This window comes from Mastigoproctus giganteus, chromosome 8, assembly GCF_048544385.1.
Source record: "Mastigoproctus giganteus isolate SK-2022 chromosome 8, ASM4854438v1, whole genome shotgun sequence".
Lineage (NCBI taxonomy): Eukaryota > Metazoa > Arthropoda > Arachnida > Uropygi > Thelyphonidae > Mastigoproctus > Mastigoproctus giganteus.
In genome coordinates this window covers 6,087,061-6,093,060 of record NC_143582.1, presented here as the reverse complement: position 1 = coordinate 6,093,060, position 6,000 = coordinate 6,087,061, and positions in this window count along the sequence as shown.

The following is a 6,000-nucleotide window of genomic DNA, read 5'->3' as shown; positions in this document are numbered from 1 at the left end:
ATATTTCAGCCATTTACTGCAAGATGGGCTTCTATTCTGACGCACAATTCGCTTTAAATTCCAGCGGTCTCATTATTGGATTACCGACTTTCTGTCGCATTTCTTCTTTTAAGCAGCATTCTCCTTTCATCATGCACTCATTATATACTTTGGAGATGGTTGCCTTCGACACACAACAATGAGGGGCTTCATTTGTTTTCTCAATTGTGGTTCCTGCTTAAATGCGCTCCAATAATAACAACTTTCTGAAAATTCGAAAGATCTCTGGTCTTCTCCATGACTGGAACGACTGCAGGAAAGCGTACAAAAAAAAAAAAAAAAAAAAAAGGTCACCCGGAAAGTTATTTCATATATCCATATATGTATTGTGTCTGTAAATTGCGTGTGTTCTCTGGTCGATTTACCTGTTTTGGTGAACGAAAACGCCCAGTTTCTGGGCGAAAAACTTTGCTCTCTGTGCCTGAGACCGACTAACTCAGCCGCAGAGTGAAAAAAGCCCATTAAAGTTCCTCGCGTCATCGACGGATTCAAACTCGTGCCTTTTCCACATGGTGTGGGGAGGACGGTGACGATACCACAGTGCTACACGCGCAGACAGGCAAGTTTCTTCTAATTCGTTGGTCAGAGAGAATTCTGAGCCTGAGAGAAAAGATATGGAAATGAAATGGGTTTTTGATACCATCCCCGAAGGGGAAGGGGGGGGGGCTGGAGCTCAACAGGGTATTAACTCAGGGTTGTGAAAGCTAATATGCATAGTGACATAGTTTGTTTTTTTCTCTCTGGCGGTACCGTGGTTTTCCCTAACTCTGCGCTTTTACTTTGAATACAATACTCTGTATAAGGCCAGGATGTACGTTAGTGTGTATTTTGCGAGGTATTAGTAGGGATTGTGTTGTTTTTCTGGTCGCTTTGCCTGGGGACCTATGGTATCCTAGCCGTCCAAGGAGAGTCCAGAGTGGGGGAAAAAAATAAATAAAATAAATATATATATATATATATATATATATATTGGAAAGGAAATAAGGGAGGGAGACAGACAGAAACGGGTTTGAGAGGAGATAATGGGGGAGATGGGAAGAGGGTGGGATAAAAGGGGTAGAGAACAGAGAAGGGGCAGTAGTTGAGGTAGCAGCCTGATTTGAAAGGGGGAGAGACAGTAAGGGGATCCCTAGTACACATCCTGACCCAGAGGGTGGGAGGCGAAAGTGAGTGGTCGGGTGAGCCACCAGGCGAAAGGTCGTAGGAGCCCCCCAGGGAGGGAAGAAGGGAATTGGGTGAAAGAGACTCAACCACCGCAAGTGGTTGGAATAAAAGAAGATAGGGGGAAGAGATCCCTATGGTGAGCGTGCTTTTTGCAGCTCTGTCCCACACTGCCTTGGGAATACCCTAATGGCCAGTGTCAGTATTCCACACCATTCCGGCTAGGAAAAACTAGAGCATGGTGTCAGCTTGGATAACCATGAGGCCCTGCATGGCCATCAATCTGTCCGATGAAGAGGCTAAGATAGAACATGCAATTAATAATAACTTTCATTCACTCAAAATTCACACAATTTTACTTTTTATAGTTTTTTTTCTTACATTTTCTATTATACCTTTTTCTTACATTTTATAGGCAACGCATTTGATATTTTTACAATTTTACAATTTTATTATTATTATTATTTATTTTTTTGGTTTGTTCATCGATCATCTAAGCCAGTGGGATGTTGAAGTAGTGTTAATGAATTCCCTGGACAAGGCCTTTGCGGTAAATGTGCTATTGACATCAAAAGTTAAGGTGCTCAACCACTTGAAGGTGGATCAAAGTACCAGTGTTAAAAAATATTGTCCAAGACTCAAATTAACACCTCTTTGGACTCCGTGCAACATTCATTTTATTGGAAACCCGCTGTTTCTGGAAAAAGCTGACCACGAACAAAGGGTTTACCGGCGCATCAGCGCATGTGGTTATAGTACATCGGGGGCGGGGAGGGGTTGGCGTTACTATTCTTGTGTAGATTTGTGTAGTGTAGATTAAATATTATAGATCACTAAGACTGTTCACATAGCAAAGGTTTCTGCCATTATTAACACCAACCAACTGAGGATAACACGCAAGCTTAATGACTAATGTAGTGGCTTTCTCGTAATAGATCCCATCTAAATTAGCCACTTCCAGCTAAATTAGTCGGCCGTAACGAATCGCTCGACCCGCAGACCCACGTGATCTCTCTCTCTCTCCCATAATTAAATAAACAAGACCAGCTGCCCTCCACGCGTCACGAAAACAGCAAAAAATCATCCGATGGCAATATTCAATGTATTTTTGCACACAACACAAAAATATCATCATCATCAGTAAATGGTTTTCAAGATGGAATTCACAGATATCATGTCACGTGAATGAGTCACTACTTTTTTTTTTTGAGGTTCTGTCGACTAACAGCTGCTTTGAGTGACCAAAGAAGCGGTCAACCAATTCACTGTTTTCGCTTAATGCATTTCATTTTATTTTTTATGAACTTGATAGAGCATGGACTTTGTATGTGCTCTCGCACTTTTGTTTCATTTAATCTGATGCTTCATTCTTCAAGTAAAGCCATAAATGACTAAATTCGGGCCATTGCACTAGCAGGGTTCTCGTCTGGATGAGTTTCAATGGAACATTTCCGTTGTATTTGCTGCTGCAGGACGTGTGTGCCATTATGTAATTTTGCCGCCCCTTACCCCGCTATACATGTGCAGCGTCCACTTTTGTTGAAAGAGAGAGGATCAATATTTTTATGAGGGCGTTGAATTTACTCTTACAAGCTGATATGCATCCATAAATTACGTACGAATGTGTTAATTAACAATTTTGAATATATTAATTTTCAAAAGTTCCAGTAAAATAATTTTCTTTTCAATTTTTAAAGTAAAAAATAAGACTTCTCAATGTTCATGCAAAATTGATTTACGTTGAAATAATTCGCAATTAATATTCAGGTTGTAGTAGTTCGATGACTTGAAAAATATTACATGACTCGAATGATAATGAGGAAGGTTGCAACATACCCTATTAATATTCCAAGGGCAAACTAAGAAACTGTGGTAGAATCATGATTTCAGATCTTTCTTCAGGCGTTGAAAGGCAAACGCGACCATGTTCTGAAATATTAGCAGACGATCAAGGCAAGCAGTTACGTAATATTTAATGAGTTGCCTGTAGCGCTCCGTGTGCTGGCAACTACCTTTAAATTTATTACATTCAAAATATTTCCTAATAAATTAATTTAATTCCTTTTTTTATTATATAACTTCTCTATTTTTTATATATATGATTTCTCTTATTTTTTATTTCAGCCAGAAGAGTTTAATTTCATTATCATTGCTTAAGGCAGTCAATATACCGATAATTATTTGAGAGATCAAATCCAATCTGGCAACATACTGAAGGACTGGCCTGTCAGTGGGCAACAAAAGATTAGGGGGTGGAAAAGAGAATGAATAAATAAATATATACGAAAATATTCCTCAAATTGTTTGTTTTACACTTTTCAAGATCTTGAGCCACAGTGTGTGGCCTTAGATTACTCGTTTTTTGTTTTAGGAACATCAGCTATTAAGGCCATATTGCACCGTGTATACTGTCTGTAAATTGTGTGTTGTGTGGTTGATTTTCTCTTGCTGGAAGAAAAACTCGGATTTCCCGTAGAAAAAACTATGCTACACTCGGTAGCACAGTTTTTTCACACCAACTCAGCCACATTGGGAAAAAGGCCCATAGAAATTCCTCACGTTATCGACGAGACCCGAACTCAGGTCTTTCTCGTCCGGTGTGGAGAGAACAGCAATTCTATCAACTGTGCTACCCACTAGAGCTCTAGATTGCCCGAATATAGGTAAACTGTAATATAAGAAAATTTTGATCCGTCTCCCTACCGCATTGGATGATGGGACTATAATTCTCCTAGTCCTCTCCCCTAAAATGAGCTCTGTGAATTACCGAAATACAAATAAATTACAGAAATAAATAAATAATTACAAAATTATTTACAGATTTCATAAAATTGTTCACAAAATTTGCACAGCTCGTGACTGGCATGTTCATTATCATTATCAGCCATTTTCAATCCACTGCAGGATGAAGACCTGTCCAGCAACTTTTCGGTTCCTTCTGTTTTGTGCAATAGCCATTCATTTAATACCCGCGAACCCATGAATTTTATCCTTCCATCTCGGTTGTTGTCTTCCAGGTTTTCTTTTAGCTCCTCTTGGGTAACATTCCGTTATATTCTTAGTCCATCTGTCATCGACCTGTGTCCTGCCCAAATCTATTTCAGTTCTTTAGTTTTGATAAGAATATCTTTTACTTGGCTTTTCTGCCATTCATGTGTTTCTCTTGTTATCCAACAGTCTGATTCCTAATACAATTCGTTCCATTCTTCGCTGTATAGTTTTCAGCTTTTCTTCCATTCTTTTGGTGAGTGCCCAAGTTTCACTTCATAAGTCATGGTGGAGAGTATACATTGGTTGATTATTTTGAATGTCATGTTGCAAAGTAGTTAATTAAAAATATATATAAAAAGGGAAAATTAGCGCAACATAGTTTAGTTAATGTTAATCAATAAATAACATTTCAAATTAAGCGAGTCAGACATTTGAGTAGGCAGTTAATCAGAGGTGGAAATGCCTAGAGGGAGAAACAGCAGCTCTATATTTCAATGAGTGTGTAATTTTCAGTTAGAGTTCGTTTCCTGCGCAATACTCCTCAAAATTGAATCCAGACAAGTTGTATGTGACGAGAGTGTTAACAGGAAACATGTATTCCTGGCTTGATAGATTTAAATAAATTGGGTAATAATGAAGTAGTGAATTAGCATTATTTCTTAGCCTTTGGGTCGGCAGGCGAATTATCTTATATATATCAGGCGAGTCAATTCTTTTGGTAGTCAACCTGAATTTGGTGCTTCCATGGGATGTATTGAGATTTGTGTGAAGGACGAGGTTTGTGTGGTTCTGGTGATAGTAAAACGGCATCTCCATGATTTCTGTTTCAGTAATCCATTCCAATAAAATTTCTTTGATAAGTTGCAGGGCATAAAGTGAAATTACACTTTATGCTTGCGAAGCATAAAGTGGAATTGGTATGAGGAACCTTTGGATATATGGCACTATGAAAAGCGTATCCCTGTCAGTTCCTGCTGTCTAGTCCCCATCGCTACACATTTTTGTTACAGTGTTTTTAAAATGGTAGAGGAAACTAAGACCTTCATCCGAAGTGAGTCCAAGGTCTAGATGAAGGGTGAACCGTAGTTCGACTTTATTCTTTGTTCCCTTTCTAGCAATGCAAACTAGATTTCCAAAGAGAATTCTTAAAAGCTTAAAAGTATCAAGACTGTCAATTGGTTTAAAGAATTCTAGTAAGTGTTGGGATATATAAATATATCTGTATTTTGATAATTTAGTTCATAATAAATTTATTACATAAACCAGCATCGCTCATAAGTGTTTCCTTCATACTATTTTGACCTTGTTATGAGTTTTACACAACCATCAGCTTCTCCAGTAGTCTGTCATGAACTTCGTGGGTAGCACAGTGGTAATAATCACTAGGCCTGAGTTGAATTATTCTCACACACAGTTTCTCTCTCTCTTCTTTTTTTTTTTTTTTTTTTTTTTTTACACTGTCGCTATATTAGTGGGCTTTGATCATGGTTTCAGCTCATGGAAACTGAGAACTGAGTTGTTTCATACAGCAAGCAAAGAAAACGACCACAGAATGCATATAATTTCCAGACATGATATATGAGTAATTTCTAATGTGGAAATGGTTGGCTGTATTAAAAAAAAAAAGAGTTTATTGGTTGGCTTTGACCTTCATCTATTTATGCTCAGTAGTCAGTATTTATACGACTTATCATTCGTGTTCCAACTACTTACAAACGATATGAAGATGATAAGAAGCTTTGATTATCCATTTGATCATCCCTTTAAAATAATTGCCTTGCAATAATAAATGGATAATCAAAGCATAAA